General features: G+C 40.3%; 1 protein-coding gene and 1 long non-coding RNA gene across 3 annotated transcripts in view; both read right to left on the bottom strand.

Annotated features, from left to right (window-relative positions):
- The window catches only part of kcnh2b (potassium voltage-gated channel, subfamily H (eag-related), member 2b), a 374402-nt gene that overhangs the window by 124133 nt on the left and 227804 nt on the right, over positions 1–22465 (bottom strand). The gene's annotated exons all lie outside the window — the stretch shown is intronic.
- Positions 1373–16238, bottom strand: LOC116672162 (uncharacterized). Its single transcript, XR_004327485.1, has 3 exons — positions 16181–16238; positions 10224–10225; positions 1373–1383 (listed from the first exon to the last, which is right to left on the bottom strand). It is a non-coding gene; the product is annotated as an uncharacterized LOC116672162 (long non-coding RNA).

The following is a 22465-nucleotide window of genomic DNA, read 5'->3' on the forward strand; positions in this document are numbered from 1 at the left end:
AATATCCTTATTTATTGACCATAAATTCCAAAAATAACTGTAAAACTTAGTGTAATGTAGTTTTGAAAATGTCAAACATTGAAAAGAAGCATCAAAAATGTAAGAAAAAGATAAAAAGATCGATAAAAAGCTTCAACAAAATTGTTGATCTTCAATTTTGACGGGAAGGCAACACTAGGGTTAAAAGTGAATAAACTAACCCGGTGACTTCATTAATACGCGTGTATGAAACTTGTGTTACGTGAAGCTTGAGAAGAAACCAACAGACACACACCCCTGACCTCTTACCACCTATGACGTATTTGGATATTGGATAACTGTTACTTATTTACACATCCAGTAGACACAGAAACATTACTTTCATTTTAAGTTGGAGTTGTTTATTCTGACCTCCTGATTAACCCTCGTGTTGTCTTCCCGACAAAATCGAAAGTCAACACTTTTGTTGACGCTTTTTTTCAATGTTGTCACTTTTTTTGACGTTTTCAGCACTACGTAACACTAACTTATTAACTCTAGTTTTAATTCTAGTTATTTTTTTTAATAAACCTCAATTATAGGAAATTATAGCTAATGGTTGAGTTAGAAAAGCAGATATTAGGAATTATTTAGACTAAACTTAAAGGAATGGATGTTGATGGGTAATCACAGACTGGAATATGTCAACTTTTACTCAATACTATTTCAAAACCACTTCAATGTGTTTTTCAAATGCTATAAAATTGAATAAGACGCCCCAAAATTAATGAAAGTAGAGATTTGTACTTACCAAAGAGCGTTGTGTGGAATCAATCATGTTATTTTGGGTAATTAAGAAGAACAATGATATAGGAAAACGGGTCAATTTGACCCGAGGACAACATGAGGGTTAAGGCAACAATATTCCTAAAAACAAACTTTAAAATTACAATGGCTTCAATTAGCTACACTAGGTTACTGGCAGAAAGAACAACAGAAAGTACTATTGTGTGCGTATCACATAATTGATCACATTTTGTGTCAATTCAACCGCCATTGGAGGGTGGGGGTTGGACTGACATCTTGCGAGGCCATAGTGTTGTGTCTTTATGTGCTCCATCGTACTCTATGTACTAGTTTATACGGCAAATTGAGAAAACTATTACAACCATATCAGTTCTTTCATCAGTGATTAACATTTTACAACACAACGCCTCATCTACTTTAAAAGAGCAACATGAGTAGTAATTGGCACAATTCAAGCGGCAAAGCCCTCCCTTCTTTCCTTTTTATTAAAATTCATGGGTTGTGAAGTGAGCTTTGATATCAAGTTTAATTGGATGGATGTTGAAAGAGAGAAAAAAAAAAAAAACAGTTCTTCACCCAGAGACGCGTTGCCTGCTCCCCCTTCTCATCAGGGTTAGCCTTCAGCACGCCACTGTGTCTGGTGTAAGCCTGTACTGTAAAGGAGTTGATGGCATTGATTTGTGCATGACCTCATATAAAATTGCTACATGTGTATAACTGGTAGTCAAAGTGACTGAATCTATGAATCAATTCGAATTTTGGCCAAGCAGGTGATGGTGCATACGATCAAACCCTTTGAGTACTTAAGATTCTCTCTTCTTCTGCCTGACATTACTAAGCTTTTAGATAAAAGGTTTAAAAAAAAGATATGCAAAATAAAAAGGTTACATCACACAAATGTAATACAACAGACAAAACATGAATCTAAAAGGACAACTTCCTCGACTTGGCTAATTATAAATATTCTATTATAAATATATTAAATCATTTTAAAGGCCAGGCAGCCAGTCTCCTTAGCTGCCCTTAGGCTTCAAAGTGTCTGTGTCTAGGCTACCCAATCACACACACACAACCACACACACTCCCTGGAGCTTGATAGACGAACCAACAGAGAATACAACAACCCTCCAATCACCGTCCGGAGATAAACAACTAATTGGAGAGAAAGAATGTGGACATAGAGAGAGAGAGAGAGGCAAGTTAAAGGGGACGGGGGGCGAGAATGCTGCACCCTGGGGAAAAAATCTGCATTACTCAAGGGAGATCACTCACATGCTCACACACACACACATACTTTATTATGCAAGAACACGCAAAGGCAAGGCACAACTAAAGGGCAAAATAAATAGTTAGACACAAATGAACAGAGAGGGCAATAAGGCATGGATTCATTTCACTCAAGATAAGGAGGAGGCTGCAATTATGAGAGAGCTGCTGTGCGCATGTCTATGAGAGAGGGAGGGACATAACTAAGAGATGGTGAGTAGAGGAAAAAGATGAATGAAAGTGTAAATAAGAAATGTAACAATGTAGACAAAAAACAACAGAAGAGCAGAACTGTAATCGAAATATTTCAGGTGGGACAAACAGAGAAGCCGCAGCTGGTCAGTCACAACCCTGCAATGCATCTTCACCTGCAACCAGTTAACAATGTCACGCAATTAGTGGCGCTTTCTTCAAGTGTAACACAGATTTAGACCGATTTGAGACCAATAGCTGAGAGATATAAGCTTTTTGTGTACATAGAAAAAGTCTTAGATCTTTGAGTTGAGCTCATGAAAAATGGGGTCATAAACAAAAGTGTTGCATTTGTAATTTTATTCAGTGTATTTTACACTGGAGATTGGTTTTTACATTAGACTTCGACTTCGACTTCTCTTTACTAATCCTTTTGGGATGACTCCCGCGAGGAAATTGAAAATTCCAGCAGCAGTTTTAGCAAGAGAAAAAGAAATAAAAAATAGATAAAAAAGATAGTATAAAGACAACAAAATAACAATAATAATAATAACAACAATAAGAACATTCGTCAAATAAACAAAGAAAAAAACATAAATTATTATTAAAGTGTCAGTGTTGAGTCCAGTGTTGAAGTAATGAAGTGATAAAGTGACCAGGTGTGAATTCAAGTTCAGGTGTGTATGTATGGATGTCTGCATGTGTACTGTATATATGAATGAATGAATATGTATGTATGTATGAATGTATGTATGTATGTATGTATGTATGTATGTATGTGTACTGTATATATGAATGAATGAATATGTATGTATGTATGTATGTATGTATGTATGTATGAATGTATGTATGTATGTATGTATGTATGTCTGTATGTGTACTGTATGTATGAATGAATGAATATCTATGTATGTCTGTATGTATGTATGTATGTATGTATATGTATGAATGTATGAATGTATGTATGTATGTATGAATGTATGTATGTATGAATGTATGCATGTATGTATGTGTGTATGTATGAATGTATGTATGTATGTATGTATGTATGTATGCATGTATGTATGTGTGTATGAATGTATGTATGTATGTATGTATGAATGTATGTTGTATGAATGTATGCATGTATGTATGTGTGTATGTATGTATGTATGTATGTGATGTATGTATGTATGTATGTATGTATGATGTATGTAGTATGTATGAATGTAGTGATGTATGGTATGATGTATGATGTATGTATGATAGTATGTATGTATGTATGATTATATGTATGTTGTTATGATATGTATGTATGTATGTATGTATGGTATGTATGTATGTGTATGATTATGATGTTGTATGTATGTATATGTATTATGTATGTATGTATGTATGTATGTGTGGTAGTGTATGTAGTGTATGTGTGTATAATGAATGTATGTATGTATGTATGATGTATGTATTTGTATGTATGTATGTATGTATGTATATATATGTATGTGTGTGTATGTATGTATGTATGAATGTATGTATATATGTATGTATGTTTATGTATGTGTATGTAGTATGTATGTTGTATGTATGTATTATATGTATGTGTGTGTATGTATGTATGAATGTAGTGTATGTATGTATGTATGTATGATGTATGTATGTATTGTATGTATGAATGTATGTATGTATGTATGCATGTATGTATGTGTGTATGTATGTATTATATGTATGTGTGTGTATGTATGTATGAATGTATGTTTGAATGTATGTATGTATGTATGTATGTATACATGTATGTATGTATGTATGTATGTATGAATGTATGTATGAATGAATATATGTATGTATGTATGTATACAAGTGATATCATTTTCCTCAGAAAGATGGAGCGGGCTGTTCCACATCATTATTTATGTTCATAAAAGAACATGAAAGAAAAATGCGTACCTGTAATGTATATTTCAGGTCCTCATCCGACAACACGAGGGCAAAATAAACCTTACGGCAAGTCTAACATGAGGATTAAGTAATGTGGTGCGAATCAATTTCAGCAGCATGTTCGTAAAAGAAGAACACAGTAAGCTCCTAGGTATCTTTCTGGACCGATGGCTTTCAGACGACGGCTGGCTTGAGAAACATCGCCCTACGCACGAGCTCCAGACCCTCTGTACGTAGACGTACGGATCGCTCAACACGGAACAAAAACTCTAAATAAATGTGTATATGTTATTAAAATACGGATTTTTTAAATATAAAAAGTTTTTTATTGATGTAAAACCGTAATATGCCTTCACGATAAACAGTTATTATTGTAAAACAGCTGTACACAATACAACAACAACGGCTATAGGACAACATTAGCATTGGTCCTGTTTGACAACAGCACTGTAGGAAGGCAGTAGGGAACAGGGTCAGCTTGGTCTTAAGGTGCTGACACACCAACCCTGTTATGGAGGGTGGGGGGCGGGGGGGGGACTCGAGTCTGTTTGGTGTCTTCCGTGCCGTCGTCAGTCGGAGGAGCCGTGGGCTTTAATGGGCCCATTTGCCCTGTTGAATCAGCCAGTGGGCAGTCGGACTCAATGACCAATCGGATTGGTGGAGCGTTAACTCTTGAATAGCGAATCAGTTATGTTAAAAAAGCTTTAAAAAACGTTGAAGTGATTCTTTGTCGAGAAACTCAGTTTTTACAGATCTGTCATTTAAATCAACTTAATTAGTCGAGTAAGAAGTGTGTTGTTGGACGGAGGATCTCTTTCATCGAGGACAGCCCTGCTGCTCTCGCAGGGGGTTGGTTGGTTGGGGGGTGACTCACTTTAAAGTGAGTCACCCCCCCCCCCCCCACCCCACACCACCACCACCAGAGGGGTTAGGAAGGACGTGAATGGCATCAACATCTAACACAACACATAAGGAGAGTACTAGTCATGTAGGAGTTATTACGAGCCTGGCTATGGAGCTAGGTTGGTTTCTTTAATACACGCGGGAAAATAAATGATCTGAGAGGGAAAAAACGTTTGAGAGAAAAAGTTATTACACTGATAGCAAAAAAAGCATTTTATGAGAGATTTTTTTTTTGAAATGTTAAAAATAAAATAATAAAAGAGAGAAAAAGTTGTCACACTGATAGCAATAAAGCATTTTATGAGAGAAAAAAATTAAATAAAAAAGAGAGAAAAAGTTGTCACACTGATAGCAAAAAAGCATTTTATGAGAGAGAAAAAATAAAAAAGTAGAGAAAAAGTTTTCATACAATAGAAAAAAATATCTCTCTCAAAATACTTTTTTAAACTCTCATAATATATATTATTTTCTGTCAGTGTGAAAAAAAATTCTTCTCGCTCTCAAACTTAAGTCTTTATTTTCAATTTAAATTCTCTCCATTCGATTTAAAAAAGTATTTTGAGAGAGGTTTTTTTTGGTATTGGTATGAAAACTTTTTTTTTCTCTCATAAAATGCTTTTTTTGCTATCAGTGTGAGAGCTTTTTCTCTCAAACATTGTTTTTTCTCTCTCAGATCCTTTAATATAAAGAGACCAATCTAGCTCCATAGCTGGCTAGCGTAGCAGCGTAACACCCCCCTCTGGCATGGAGGAACACACCTGTCGCCCTGTCGCTGTCAAAACACTGGGCATGACATAAAATATAAATGATGTAACGTTTCTTTTCCATTTTCTCTTTCCTCACTTGACCAGAAATGGGGGTCCATACTTGGTCAGTGTAGGATAAAATGTTTAGTTCAAGTTCCAGTTGTCATGATATGTGTGTGTGTGTGTGTGTGTGTGTGTGTGGTGTGTGTGTGTGTGTGTGTGTGTGTGTGTGTGTGTGTGTGTGTGTGTGCGTGTGTGTGTGTGTAGTGTAGTGAGAGGACACAATTTAGGGCAGAAGGAAGAAACTGCTGACTGATTAGTCCGGAGTTACTGATTGCTGCGTTCAAGGCCATAGCTGGTAAAGGTGATGGATGGGAATTGTTTGCACTTCCCATCTCTTGATTACCCCCCCCCCCCCCCCTCTCTCTCGCTCTCTCTCTCTCTCCCTCCCTTTGTCCGTCTAACTCCCTCCTCTCCCCCTTCCAGGCAGTCCTGGAGACTACAACCTAACTTTTCTCTTGGGTACGTTGTGTATTGGAAGCGATAACTTATTCCTTTGGCCTCGCTGTAGTCCAGTATGGAGGGGGTTTGTGCTCTGCCTCACCTGGGACAGGAAAAAGACAAACTGGATGGACATAACTGTTGTGGAAAGAGAATATTCTGCGCTTGCGGAAAAATATGACACCTCAAAATAGCTCTCTAAAATATGCACGCGTCCAAATGCAGTAACGCTGCTGCTAAGCTAACTGGAGTGTGTATGCATGGATTCAACATGCATGCACACTCTAATGGGATCAATCCTCCTGCACGAGTAATCAAAAGAAATCCACACGCACACACACACCCACACACACACCCACACACACACACACACACACACACACACACACACACACACACACACACACACACACACACACACACACACACTCCTTTCCTTGACGGACTATAATTATGTCAGCTATTATTACTGCACCTATTTCTCCCTGACTGCTGCTGACTGCTTCTACCTGTTACTGTCAGAAATAAAAACATCACTTTAAATAAAAGAAGAACACAGAGCTCTTTTATCTGACAGAACACATGTTCATGTTTGAAAGACATTATAGAACCGTCCACCTTCCACTGAGTTCTTTTTACAATAGTTTTTTTCTGATACCTTCCATTCACTTCTAAATGTACAGCAGCTGCAATTTATATTTAAAGGGGTATTCCAGTGATTTAGTGGAATACTTCAGTAGAGTAGAGTTGGGAGACAGATTTAAACTAAATGATGAAGCAGCAGAGGCCAAGTTATCCTCACCCTTTACTCTCTCGATGACATTTCCTATTATGCAACTTAGTAGTGTCTCTCAATAAAACCTCACATGCACACACCTTTCAAACTCTACATCCACACCTACAGTTTGCAATACAGGTTTCGGGTTAAAAACGTTAAGTCTAAAGCTCAAGCCTAGACAAATACAGACTTTGGATAGCTCTCAGAATACCTACAACCAGTGGTTCCCCAAACTTTATTTTAATGCCAAGGACCACTAAACTGACACAAATTAGACTGAGGACCCCCATTTGATAAGATTTGGTCCCAGCGGACCCCACATGTTAGGACTTCTTGCTTTTAGATTTTATTACAGAAAGTGTATGAAACCAAACACCAAAACGGTCATACATTCTGTCATTGTTTCACTTGTGCCAGGAACTGAACCCCCTAGAACCCCCCTCAAGGACCCCTGGGGGTCCCCGGACCCTACTGCATTAAACAACAGTTTTTACAAACTGATTAATACTCCTTGTGATGAGAAAAACTGAATTCCATGAGTAAAATCAGTGGCGTGCCCATTTAATAACCATTCAAAATGAGCGTGAAATGGCCCAATTTAAAAATACCAGTGTCAACATCACAACCCACTGGTAATACAGGAGATATTGGTGTTTCCATGAAGTCATGGTACTAGGTGTAGTATTAAAACAAACTTATATAGACTAGAAATACTGTATGCAGATAGAAATATGCAGATACGTTTGTGTCTGTGTGTGTGTGTGAGCAAATCCATCAATTGTTAGCTTTGTAGTGATGAGCCAGAGCTTGCCAGTGTCCTACTGCACACTATGCGCTCTTGCACGCACATTCTCTGTCAATGCACACATGCACACAAGCACACACACACACACACACACACACTTACAAATAGGCACAGGTGACACATAACACATATTGTCAATGTATTCATGATGTTATCTAAAGTTCTTTTTCCCCTCTACTAGTCTTTTTTATCAAGATATAAAAGTTTCTTGATGAAATTTCTTTAATCAAGTGACATTTGGCACATGTGCTTTTGATGTAATAAATAAGGATGGTCCAACACTGCAGCATCCGCCAGTGTTTAGAAAGAGAAATATTGATAAAGTGAGGCCTTTAGGGCATTTGTATACTGCATTTCCCGTCTGCTCCTCTTTCATTTTCACCCCTTCTCTCCCTCCCTTTCCCGTGTCTCCCTCTCAGAAATCTTTAGTGTTTACAGAGCGGCTGAACGAAGAGCTTAAAATGGCAACATTTGAACAATATCAGCAGCTTAGCCCAGCTCTGACCTCCAAGCTGTCTTCCGCTTTCTAATACACACTCAAATACACACACACAAGAAACGGAGGGAACGGAAGGAGAACACACGTGGGGCTGTGAGTAGCAGTGTCCAGCTTTAACTTCACACTGTTGTATTAGTATCGCCATGGACTGGGTGTACAGCAGCTGCTGGGGGGGGGGGGGGGGGGGGGGATGGAGGACAGGAGAGAAGAGGAGAGGGAAGAAATGGAAGAGTGGAGAGAAGGTGAGCTGGGTTCAGTGCACTCTCAAACTCAATGTTCCCAGATGCTTTGGTGCAGATGTTTTGTCTCTCTGCACATATGACATTGGACACTGGGCCGTACACATGGACACACTGCTCGCCCCGGGACCAAAAAAGACGCACGCACGCACACACGCACGCACGCACGCACGCACACATTGCATTGCAGTAACCACTGAATATTACACAATTTACCGTTTGTAAGTCAGGGGATGTTAAACTACCAGGTTATTGGTCGACAGGTTACCACTATGTTATGACTCTACCCATCACATTTTAATGAGTAGATAAACTAATGAGTAATTATTATTTTATTTTTTTAAAGATTATTTTTTGGACATTTTCAGCCTTTCTTTTGTCAGGACAGATGAAGACATGAAAGGGGGGGGGGGGGGGGGGGTGGATGACATGCAGAGTCGAACCCGGGCCCTCTACAATGCTTTTACCTGTCAGGACAAAACACCAGTCCTGATCCGTATTGGATATTTTTTAAGATTTTTTTTTGAGTAACCCATGAGTAATCAATTTAATTTACGATGGCTAGTCTCCTCTCCGTGGAAGGAATCATGTATCAGCGTCGGTCCCCACGTCTACAGTGTAGGTCAGAATCAGGTAATGTTGTATTTTAAGACCATGTCGCTGTACTCCTAATTTCCTCCACACACTCCAGGGACTCATTATAGGATTTGTGAGCACTTACTATTTAGACTCAGCTTTGATAACTTCTCCCTTTCTCACTTTGTAGATGTAAGTAGCATTACATGACCTTACAGAGTTCATGTTCACCTAACAGGCAAGATGGCCACAACTTTGGTTAATGTTAGCCAGATAAATGGAATATTGAATAATCTGTACTGCCAATACACAGGCAGCCATATTTCTCTTTATGCCTCTCAGAGGTTGAAAATTATGTAAATTAGAAGCAACTGTGCAACAATAACTCAGTTAAGGGTGTGCCATTACAAAAATGTCGTAGTACAATAATCATGGCGTATGGTATTATCCTAATAATTAATATCAAAATGTGACAAATGTGGTGGCCGGGGTGGCTCACTTGGTAGAGCAGGCGCACATATACCAGGGTTCAAGTCCAACCTGTGACAATTTCCTGCATGTCTCCCCCCCCCCACCCCTCTCTCTTCTCTTTTCTCACCCAGCTGTCTTGTCCATAAAGGCAGAAAAAGCCCCAAAAATAATCGTAAAAAAAAGTGACAAAATATGAAAAATTGAAAACAAGACAAGTAAATAAATACCAGCGACACCATTTTTTAAGTTTTTTTTTTTTTTTAAATGATTTAATTAATTTAGTAAAACATCTGCAGATGAATTAATAAAGAAAACGATTGTTAGCTGCAGTCCCAGTCTTCATAGGTTATTGGGACAATGACCACTAAGAAAGTTTTATAGTTATTTGTTCTAATATCAGCGTTGCATGTGGCCGATATCTGAATACAGGATGTGATGATTTTTGATGTTCTCATCCAATGTCCCTCACAGAAGAAATCCGTCTTGGTTCCTTGACATCTACATTGATGAGGTCAAGGGACACATGTCCCAGAGCTCAGTCCACTGATGAAAGTAAATTCATACACACGTCTGTAATACACAGCACATGTATTTCGCTGATTGCTTATACGCTGTCACACAAACATGACTCATCTTCTACTGAGGCCTCAATCACACTTCATTTTGAACCACACACTCTACACACACACCACACACACACACACACACACACACACACACACACGTACTGCTGTTCCACTCACCTCCTGAGCAACGAGAGACGAGATGCGGACAGCCCTCCGGACCCTGGCGTTCCTCCCCCCCTCCTGGGGGAGGCTGTCTCGCCCACTCAGCGACATCTCGCTCATCTGCTCCACCCAGGAGCGCCGGCCCAGGGGCACGGGCACATCCCACCGGACATCCCCTGTCCCTCCCCAGCTGGCCCCCCTTGCCCGCCCGCCATCCGCACTCCCCCGTCCTGCCACTCCGTCGGCCGTCCTCCCCCCTCCACCTCCCCCAGAGACGGAAAGGGCGAAGGCGGCACCACTGTGGGCACAGTTGCCACCGTCGCCGTGCCCCAGAGGTCTCTTCGTTTTCCTGCTCCACCGCCTCCCCCTTCTCTTCTTCGCTCCCTACTCCCCCCCCCCCCACCCCCGCCCTCAACTGTGTCACTGGTCGGCCCCCACTGCTTCGGCAGCGACAGAGAGTTTTGGCACCTGGGGGTTTCGTGGCTCTGCCTCCCCTCAGCTCTGCTCTCTCCTAACTACTCTGGTGACAGCCTGGCTTGCTCTTCCTCTGTTTCTCTCGCTCTTTCTAATGGTCCGTCTTTCATTTCTGTCTCCCTGTCTCAGTCTGTCTCCCAGTCTGTCTCTTAGGGCCGGTAGAGAAACAGAGCTCGTATCAGATCCACAGCTGGAGCCGGACTGACAGAGAGCTCCGCCAAACTGCTGCTGCTGCTGTTGAGACTTCCCTCCGCTCAGCTCTCTCTCTCTCCCTCTCCCTCTCCCTCTTCCCCCACACAGGATCTCTCTGCCTCCCTCCCTCTCTCCTAACTCAACTCTCTCTTTTTCCAGGATTGCCTTTTGTTCTATCTTTCAATACACCTGATCTCTCTCTGTCTCTCTCTCTCTCTGTTCTCTTTTCTGTCCCTTTGCTTCTTGGTCTGTTTTTCTACCTTTTACTAATGCCCAATCTCCTCAACATGAGCCTCCTTCTTTATTCTTTTTTCTTTCACTATCACTCTCCTTGTCTAAAAAAGGGGAACATGGGCAGCTTTACCCTCTCTTAACAACCCCCCCTTCCACACTGAATCTGAATGTTTCTTCCCGTTTCTTTCTTCCACTCCATCCCATTCTTTGCCTGTCCCTCATTTGCTTTTTGTATCTGTTTTTCGGCAATTGAAGGCAATTTATAACTCAGAGTAGTGATTCCAGCTCAAACAGGTCCATTACACTACAGTGATTGATGTACAATTGGCTGAACAGGTGTAATGGATTTAACATATCCATTACACGTCACCAGGATGGGTGCGGGATACAAAAATATCAACAAGATTACGCTATTAAAACGTTGAACGTTGATGTTTCTAACATTTAGTTTTGGGTGGATACGTCCCTGGAGAATCTATGTATTACTGCATGGGTGGAGGTGTTGTTTGCAGCAGCAGCAATGGTCATTTGCAATAAATGAAGGCAGAAAAGAATATTTAGCTAGCTTGTGAGTCACTACAGCTGCCAAAATTGGATAGTCAGAACCAAATATGTGCCCACTTTATTTGATAAAATCTCTCTTTAAAGAACTTTTTCACTGTGGCTTTCCATCCATCCATCCCATTCTCCGTCACTTTAAATCTCAGCCTGTGTCAGTACTGATTGCTATCCTACGCAAAGACCTCCATCCCTCCCTCTGTCCACCCAGTCAGCTCTCGCAACTACTACATCCCCTCTCTCTCTCTCTCTCTCTCCATTCTCTCATCCCCTTCTGTTCGCTTCTCATTACTGACCATGCTGCTGGATTAGTTTTAATGTCCTCAACCACAGCTTTTTGGGTCTGTATGTCACTTTCTTCATCTCCCTCTCTGAGCTTGACTTTTTCTCTACCAATCTCCATTTCACTTCAAGTAACTTTACTGCCAAGGCTTTCAAACTAAAAGCATGTTGTCTAAGCAATTTAGAACATTTCAAATGTCTAAACCACTTACGTGTGTTTGTCTTTGTCCCTTTAGTAGGGTCTCAGTGTGTGCTTATGTGCTTGGTGCGTCTGTGTTGTTGATGTGTCTTAATGTGTGTCTATTTCTGTCTATTTCTGTCATAAAGTGTCATTCGTTTTTTATTATTGACAACTTGACCTTAACCAGGATGACATTACCAGAAGATGTACAGTATATATGTATTACACTGTCATAATAGTGTCATGATAGCCAGTTTTGTGAAATTTCCTGTCACACATCTATCTGACCGAGTGCTAGAACTGGTCTCTAACCTTGACATCCTAGATGTCAAGTTGTCATTACAAAGACATCCTAAACAAATGTAATGACAACTTTTCATGACCAAGACAACTTCTGGTAATGTCAAGTTGTCTGGTAATGTCAAGTTGATTAATGAGACCCATTCTAGCACTCGGTCAGATAGATGTGTAACAGGACATTTCACAAAACTGGCTATCATGACACTATTATGACAGTGTAATACATATATACTGTACATCTTCTGGTAATGTCATCCTGGTTAATGTCAAGTTGTCATAATCAAGCCAACCCAAACAATTGTTATGACAAAAAACGAATGGCACTTAATGACAGAAGTCATAAACGACTTGTTTATAAGGTTTACGACACGCTCATGACAGTGTCACGTCATAGTTATGACGGTGTCATGTCCCAATTATGTTGATACTGTCAAGTAAAGTTTTACCAAAAAACATCTGTTATCTTCTCCGAGTTCAAGCCTCCAGAGGCGACTTTGAGTATGACGGTGACTCCCTGCCCCTCCTGTGCTGCTCCCCTGTCGCTGTGGTACCTCTGACCGCCGGTATGGGAGCCAGTGAAAAGAGGAGTTCCCCACAGGGTTTAAATAAAGTCCTGGATAATGATTCCTTAAATTATTAAATACCACCTGGTCTTTTGTGACCTGAGTCAGCCCTAGAAGGTCCTTTTGTGTTTGGATTGTTCTTAGAATAATGCAGTGAGGAAAGACTCATACCTAGGGGGAGTTTTAATCCTGAAAATATATCATTCGCAATGAAAGAAATATGATTGTAGATTGGACCCCAACAGTGTGCGGCAACCTTTTATATTATGAAGTGCCAATTTTAAATGTTGTTAAATCAGTGTGCCATACCAGCATTAGGCCTGCCGTCATCTACTGCGCCTGCTCAAGCAGCATTATTATTGTTATTATTTTTTTCTTCTTCCCGCCGCATCCCATGAAGAAGGGGCCTAGAGTACTAGCCAATCAGAGGCAGAGTAAGGCGGGTCTTCGCGGAATGCGGATGGGGAAAAAGACAATCAAACTACAAATACTACTACAAATAATACCTGTAAAATCGGTCATTTGGATTGGAACATTTTCAAAAAAAAATCCCTTTGCACACTTTTTGCTAGTGTGCCATTGGTCGGGCTACCAATTATTATAACATTTATCAATATTTCAATTCATTTTGATTGTATAAAATCAACATTAAACATGGTCCCAGTGCACATTGCAATTAAAGGAACACAGAAAAAAACCAGACAGCAACAAATGAATTGAACTGTATTAAAGTAATAACAAACACCAATGGCGGAAGCAGAAGCCATGCTTCATTTTGATTTGTTGCGAGCCTATTTCTATGATGGTAGGTTATGATTCATACCAAATGATGACCTATTTTGTGTGTGTGGAGGTGTGTGTGTGCACATTTATGTGTATACATATGTGTGAGTCATGCGGTGAAACACTCAAAGGTGCATCTCTCTTTAAAAAACCTACAAATGAATGGAGATGTGGCAGGAACACTGAACAGCACAGAGGTTTTGAAAAAATGTATGAAATATATAAAATATTTTTAAAAAACAGCACAAAAAATTCCTTGATGAATTGCACAGAGAATGGTCTGCTTCATGAGTCCCATTATCAAACCCAAACGGTTTCAGATAGAGATAGGGAGAGACAATATATCAATATCATGTTGAGGCTAGATATTCTCGTTAATTTAAGATATTGTATGATATTGTATGACAGACATGTTCTGGTTTTAAAGGCTGCGTTACAGTGAAGTGATGTCATTTTCTGAACATGCCAGACTTATAGCGGTTTAATTATTCACCTTTACCAACCTACTTATTGTTTCTACATTATCGGTGATTATATATCAAAAGTCTCATTGTGTTCATATTTTGTGAAAGCACCAATAGTCAACACTACGATTTTGCCGCAGCAAAAAACATTAAAAAAATCAACATTTATGTATTTGGTCAAAAATATTGTTATATTAGATTTTCTCCGTATGGCCCAGCTCTGTAACCATGTGACATAACACTTACAGTCCAGGGTTCTGCACAGAGAAACAGTCTTCTTTGCTACTCACACCACGATTCACTGAAAATCAGCTCCCACAATTCTGATACCAAATACACTCCATAATATATTATGAGAAGAAAAAAACACTGCCGCTAATTAGATCCACAACTTCCAGAGTGGGGCTAATTCAAGACAGCTGTTATTAAACAATAGTCACTTTGACTTTTTCTAGATATTGGGGACGGCCTTGCTAGAATCCACATAGGAATATACTGTACTTATAGTGCATTTTTCAAATATAGTACTTTATTTTTATCACTTATCCTTAATAAGGATATGGTTGGATTGGATAACTCTCTAAGTGGTACGTGAAGATCTCGACATCTTGATCAGTTCGTATAACTCACACTTGCTGGTCCATCCAGGTTGACAGAATAACTGAATGAATGGATGTCTATGTCTCTATGATCTGGGAGGCTTCATAAATTATATAAAAAAAAAAAAGCCAACACAGGGGGGCTGCTTTGATGGATGAGGCTAAGTTTGACCCTTTATGCCTTTGCAGATATGAAGTGTTGCGCTGAAAAAGAGAAAAGACCTTGACCGAGGATTACATAACATACTACAAAGGACAAGCCTTAGCTGGTGCGTGACCCTGCTGCACCCAGTTTAAAAAGCAGTGCAAAAATCTATTTTTCGGGGGGACCTCTAGGTCACCCAGTAAGAGCATCCTGCAGCGGCCCCGGTTTGAATCAGACCTGTGGCCCTTTGCTGCGTGTCATCCCCCCATCTCTCTCCCACCTTTCCTGTCTATCCACTGTCACTCTGAAATAGGGGGATTAACCTTTAAAAAAAGATATACTTTGCACAAGGTAGAGGGAGGAAGAAGGAGAGTTTTGACCCAGTGTTCTCACAGATTATTTATTTACTTGTTAACCCTCCGGTTGTCCTCGGGTCAAATTTGACCCCTTTAAAAAATGTCTACATACATTCTGAAATATGGGCTTCTTTTAACCAAATTATCATTCAAACGCTCTTTGCACATACAATTACTCACTTTTATTCCTAACTAAAGTCATCTGTACGTTCCTCTGATCTTAACTATTAGTCAAAATAATTCATAATTTCTAGTACATTAAAGTACATTAAACTCGTGGTAGCAAGGTGGACTTAGTGAAAACTTATTTTTTCAACAAAAAAAAGGGACAAAAATGCAATTTTTTTGCCAGTTTTTGATATTTATTTATATTATTTATTTTTTAAGGTGAATATATCAATATGTATATATTTATGTTTTCTTTGTGTGGTTTGTGTGTACATATATGTAGAAAATTGTAAAGAATGTCTTAAAGTTAGAATATGATATCCATATGAAGCCATTCAAAAAGACTGTTTGGTTCCACTTTACTTGAAGGTATCTACATAAGAGTGGCATGACACTGTCATGAACGTGTCATAAAGCATTATAAACAAGTCGTAAACGTTTATGACATAACGCTTCTTTTAGTAAGTGCCCTTTGGTTTTGTCCTGACAACTTATGACTAGGCTTAGGGTTCATGTGCCATGACTGTGTCACGACAGTGTCATGTGTTCATGACAGCATTCTTTTTACATTTTCAAAATAAAGCCTGTTCATTCATTCACTCACGCTTTGTGTTTATGGAAACCAAATGCTGTTTGTGTTGCTCATGTTAGACACTGCACTGCAAGAATTGGAGCTCCTTACTTTTTCATGACATTTTCTTTCCCCATTCCTGCCTGTTTGTTCTGTAAGGAAAGCCTTATTTAGATGGACAAAATGAAGCTAGTTCTTCACACCGCCATCCAGAACATCTCCAGCTATAGACATGATGGAGTTTATTTAGACCACACATGACTTACTTATAGAGCACTTGAAAAACAAACACCGAGGAAGTGACAGGAAAGGGTCTCTTAACAGAGGAAAAATGGCACTCTCAAAGGCTATGAAACGCAAAGTTGATATTAAAAACAGGTCCTTCAATGATGACTGGACTGAAAAGTACGCATTTATCATGCCAACCTTCCGGAATGCCTCACCAGTAGGCCTAATTTGCAACGAAACTGTTGCTGTTGCAAAAGAATACAATCTGCGCCGTCACCACCACACTAAACATTCAAATTTTAAGATTTCATATTCTGAGCAGTCAGAGGCGCGTCAGAGAAAAATCGCCGCACTTAAATCTGCCTACTCCCACGCAAGTGGAATTATTACTCAAACTTTAACTGATCAAGAGAGAGTAACGTGTGCATCCCTGCATGCTGCTTGGGTGCTTTGCAGAAATAACCGGCCTTTAACTGAAAGTGAGGTTTTAAAGGAGTGCATGATCACCGTTCTGGAGGAACTTGCCCCCGACAAATCAATGGACAGAGTTATTGCATCTGTCAAACAAGTACCTCTACTGTATCTGCCTCAACTAATGCACGTCGTGTACACGTTTTGGCGGAGCAAGTTCAGCGAGCTGTCATTGACGGGGTCAAGGAAGCCAAATATATTTTGCTGGCTATTGATGAGTCCACTGACAACACGGATATCTCACAGTTGTGCGTTTTTGTCAGATACTATGATGGCAAAGATTTCCGAGAAGAGCTTCTGGCATTGCTTCCACTTGAGGACAACACCACTGCTGACATGATTTTTTAAAAGCCATGGATTGTCCCTGGATAAAATCAACCTGACAGTGACAGATGGTGCACCTGCCATGATTGGAAAAAATAAGGGTCTGGTGAGCAGAATAAAGACTGTCGCTCCTAAAACTAACGCACTCCATTGTATCATCCAGCAAAGCTAAGTGGGGAGCTCAAAGAGGTGATGGAAAAAACAATGACAATTATTAACCACATCAGAGGAACTTCAAGCACGCAGCACCGCCTGTTCCGCAAATTCGTGCTGGAATCCCATGCTTCTCATGATGACCTGTTACTCCACAATGACGTGCGCTGGCTGAGTAAGGGCAAAGCACTGGAGCGCTTCGTTGAACTCCGTGCCCAAGTAGTGGAGTTTTTAAAACAAAGTAAAGTCCAAAGCGGCAGCTGACCATCTCCGCATCTTGCAAGACATGGGATACATGTGCAACGTTGCCTTTTTAACAGACATTTTCTCCCATTTAAATACACTTAATCTACAGCTGCAAGGAAAAGAAAAATCAGTGGTGGATTTGGTGGAAAAACTTGAAGCCTTTGGGAACAAACTTGATCTGTTCCACGCAGATTTGTTGTCAGGGAGGCTGCTGCACTTCAACACACTGAAGACGGTGGGAGAAGGCAACGTAACAGACAAGATGGAGATATTTATCACACAATTAAAAGACAACTTCTCTGCTAGATTTGATGACTTTTTTATTTCCAGGGATGTCATTGGATTTGTGCGTGACCCATTCACCATCGCCCCAAGCGGAGAATTCTCCACAAACGCGGTGAAAAGGCTGCAGTTGGACGAGGCAGCCATTCAGAGCGAGCTGGCTGAAATTCAGGCCGCAGGCGACATGAAGGCTGCTCTCAGTGGTGCTGAAAGCCTGAGCGCTTTTTGGATATCTTGTCCCGAGGTCTATGGCACATTGAAGACGCTGGCCATGTATGTGCTCACCATGTTCGGTTCAACCTACACCTGTGAGGCTGCGTTCTCCAAGATGAACTCGATTAAAACGCACGAGAGGAACTGTCTGTCAACCCAGTCTTTGGAGGACTGTTTGCGCATAAGTCTGACAGCTGAGGAGTTTGCTAGTTCCAAGCATGTTGTTGAGACTTTGAAATAAAAAACAAATGTTAAGTAAGGGCATGAGGAAAAGTTATGTTTTAAAAAAAACCTGTGTGAAACAATAAATACAAAACGGTGTAACGAGTCTGTCCTCATTTTGGGGTGTAACCTAAATAGAGTCATAAATGGTGGTGATTACTGAGAAGAGACTCAGTTGTTGCTGCTTTTAGTTGCTTTAATAGTGTAGAATAGGCCTACATATTTTCTCTTTGATCCTCACAATTTTGGAATCCTGTCGCGGGCCGGATCGAACGGCTTGGCGGGCCGCATTCGGAGACATTGAGGTGTTTATGTCTATTTTATCTCACATATGTTGCCATTGTGCAGTGCAACCTCATCCTTTACTGTTTGAATAACAAAACTTAACTTAGTGTCTTGTGTCACTCTCCGATGAGTGCAGATGTGAGTTGCGCTTGCATACAAGATGCTAACAAGAGACTTCTGTAATGTCAATGCAGAAAAAATGGACTTACTTTACTAAGTTTGTTCACTGCTGGCTACAAGCTAGCATCAAACTCAACAAAGGTTGTCAGTTGAACGGTGTTTTGAGCTAACGTTAGCAATACATTTTTTCAATTGATTTCCATCTTCTGTTGTTGTTTGTAATGAGAAAAGTTTTATTATTTCATGGATTTCACAAATTTCAGTATGACACGTCATGCTTTAAACCGTTTAAATCTGAACATGCGTGACGCAAAACTGCACATGTACAGTGTACATGTAAGTGTGTGTGTTTGTGTGAGTGCAAAAAGCAGTCTCTCCAGGATGTCGCAATTGCTCCATTTCACGCAAAATCAACCAATCACCGCAAGTTTTGGTGCGACTCACAATTTTGACCTATCACTGCAATTTGCCACAATTTTAACCAATAACCAGAGTTCCCGCAACTTCAACCAATCCCAGCAGTCCCACGTGCCAGACTCTGTATCAGTATGTGACTCTGAGAGCCAATAAGTGAGAACGGGTTGACGTCACATGCACGTCGCCATATTCATTTCCTTGTTTCTGATATGAAGACAAGAGGTGTGTGACTCGAACATCTCACATTTACCAACAAAATGTACAGGGAAAGGCGTGTCAGACCGTCCTGTAGTGTTAACTTCATCAGACGAGAGAGTTGTCAACGACCTCTTATCCATCATGTGTCTGTGTAACAAGGTGCTGTAGAGCCCAGGAGCCCTGGCTCTTATCTAACATGTGTCTGTGTAAAAAGGTGCTGTAGAGCCCAGGAGCCCTGGCTCTTATCTAACATGTGTCTGTGTAAAAAGGTGCTGTAGAGCCCAGGAGCCCTGGCTCTTATCTAACATGTGTCTGTGTAAAAAGGTGCTGTAGAGCCCAGGCTCTTATCTAACATGTGTCTGTGTAAAAAGGTGCTGTAGAGCCCAGGAGCCCTGGCTCTTATCTAACATGTGTCTGTGTAAAAAGGTGCTGTAGAGCCCAGGAGCCCTGGCTCTTATCTAACATGTGTCTGTGTAAAAAGGTGCTGTAGAGCCCAGGCTCTTATCTAACATGTGTCTGTGTAACAAGGTGCTGTAGAGCCCAGGAGCCCTGGCTCTTATCTGTGTACGATTGTATTTGCATGATGGAAGAGGCTCAATATAAAAACACGTTCAAAGTTGCATTCAACAAAAATCATTCAACACATGCATTTTGTCAGGTAATCATGACATGTAACCAATATTTGAGATGTGTGAAACACTATTTGACTGAAAGAGTTATCAGAAATAATCTCAGAATTAAGGTTTTAAGATACCTGAGTTTTCTTTTGACTAAAATTAGACTATAATGACTACTATAAGAATTTTAGTTGACTAAAACTTGACTAACAAAAAAAGATTGTGAATGACTAAATATGACTAAAACTAACAAGGATATTTGGCACAAGACTAAGACTAAATTAAAAAATAGGCGAGAAAATTAACACCACCATGCCAACCTGTCTACATTTTAACATCAATGTACGCTGTAAGGATTTTTCACTCTGATGTTGCTGAAGCGGCTGTTGTTTCAATCCTGTCAGCTCTCTGCAGCAGGGCTGCTCAGTCCCCCCCCCCCCCCCGTGACTGATGCGCACGCACACACACGCACACACACGCACACACACACACACACACACACACAAACACGGTGTATGCAGGAAAAAAACGGAGATGAGACGTACAAGATGACCTAAATTGAGGACAACTACGCTCGTTATTGTAAAAGCAATGATAAGTTAAAGTCCAGTAAGTCCTTTATTAAACCGTATGTGTGTGTGTCCCAGGCCAGGAGGGGAAATTAATTAACAACGTAAAGATCAACAAGCCACTGACAGACATGTTCAAATTTGATTCATTCAATTATATATATTATTATATATAATACGTATTTTTTATTATTATTTTAGTATTATTTTCTTAAATCCATCAGCCATTTTCATAATATACCAACATTTTCAGCATCGTCAGCCTTATTGGTAAGGTTAATAGCAAAACTACCGCTAGTTTTATTCTCTCCAAAACAAGTTTCCTTTTTATCTTTAACGAACTATACAACAACAAAATCACGACTTTTTTGCAACTTTCTCTGTCTCCCGCAACTTCATTGCAACAAACATACAAAAGACATCGCAACTTTTATTGCAATCTTTTACAAAAGCTCCCGCAACATCAGGCATTTTAGGCTGCAACAATCTCAAAAAAAGGCTGCGAAATCCTGGAGGGACTGTTTAGGGCTTCTTCGGTCTGGGGATACAGAATAGATAGTTTAGGGAGAAACTCTGCAGATACAAACCATCAGTGGGACCATCAGTCCAGTGTGGTTTGACTATCCTATCCCTATAAAATATTGTGCTTTGGGGTCTCTTCTTGCATTTGGATGAGATGACATGTCCACAATAAGCCATAATTTTCCCAGTCGATTGATCTTTCAATTATTTTTTTGATTAATCAATTCGTTGTTTGGTCTAAAAAATGTCAGAGAATGGCGAAAAATGTTGGTCAGTGGTTTCCAAAATCCTAAATGTCTTGTTTTGTCCCCAACTCAAACATATGGAAGCTAGAAACTAGAATATTCACATTTAAAAAGCTGGAATCTGGGAATTTTGGAAAAATTACTCAAACTGATTATCAAAATAATTGGCGATTGATTTTATAGTTGACAACTAATATCTTTGCAACTCTAGTTGCTACTACATTACTGGTTTTGTCATTTACATCGCCAACAACGTGCCAATCAAGGGTGTACATCAAGGTGTACATTTCATTACATTTGGCAAATAGGACCTGGCTTCAGAAGGAAAAAACTCTCTGTGTTTGGTCTAACTAGCACAAGCCCTGGATGTTCTCTGCCATAGGCCAGGATGGGATGCTACAGTTAGCATATGAAGAAGCAAATCCCTTCCTTTTTATTTCTTTGTGTGTCTCTGGCAGTCGTCAGCGGGCAGTTGTTACTACTACGTTACCATTTCCCTACACAATGGAGCAGGCAGGCATATTTAATCAGCTCCGGCCGTTGATTTACACAAACACAATAGACACATCAGCTACTGCCTTGCTGGCTTGTCAATGGCCCCCCTGGGTGGAGGCTGCGAGGGCAATCATGACAAAACTGCCGGACTGACAGCCATAAGACAAGTGTGCATGTGTGTGTGTGTGTATGAGCAGCAGTCAGGAAGAAAGTGTGTATACATGTACATGTCAGGGGTGGAAGCTGTGTGCCATCGCAGTATGATTGTGTTTTATGGTGGTATGAGTTTCCATGTCAAGGGACACAAATGACAGGTGTGTGTATGTGTGTGTGTGTGTGTGTGTGTGTGTGTGTGTGTGTGTGTGTGTGTGTGTGTGTGTTTTGTTAGACAGGTGCGCCAACACCTGCTCTACACATGTCATGCTGTGTGACCCTCGCCATGTTAGCGCAATCACTGATATCAGTGGAACAGCAGTGTTTTAATGACATGTTCCTCATAATATATTGTACAATACAACATTGATGGGCTGGCCTGGCCACATGAATATTAATGTGCATAAGTATAATATTGTTTATTTATTGAACATCTGCTCTGCTGCTGGCAC

Source organism: Etheostoma spectabile, chromosome 22, assembly GCF_008692095.1.
Source record: "Etheostoma spectabile isolate EspeVRDwgs_2016 chromosome 22, UIUC_Espe_1.0, whole genome shotgun sequence".
Taxonomy (NCBI): domain Eukaryota; kingdom Metazoa; phylum Chordata; class Actinopteri; order Perciformes; family Percidae; genus Etheostoma; species Etheostoma spectabile.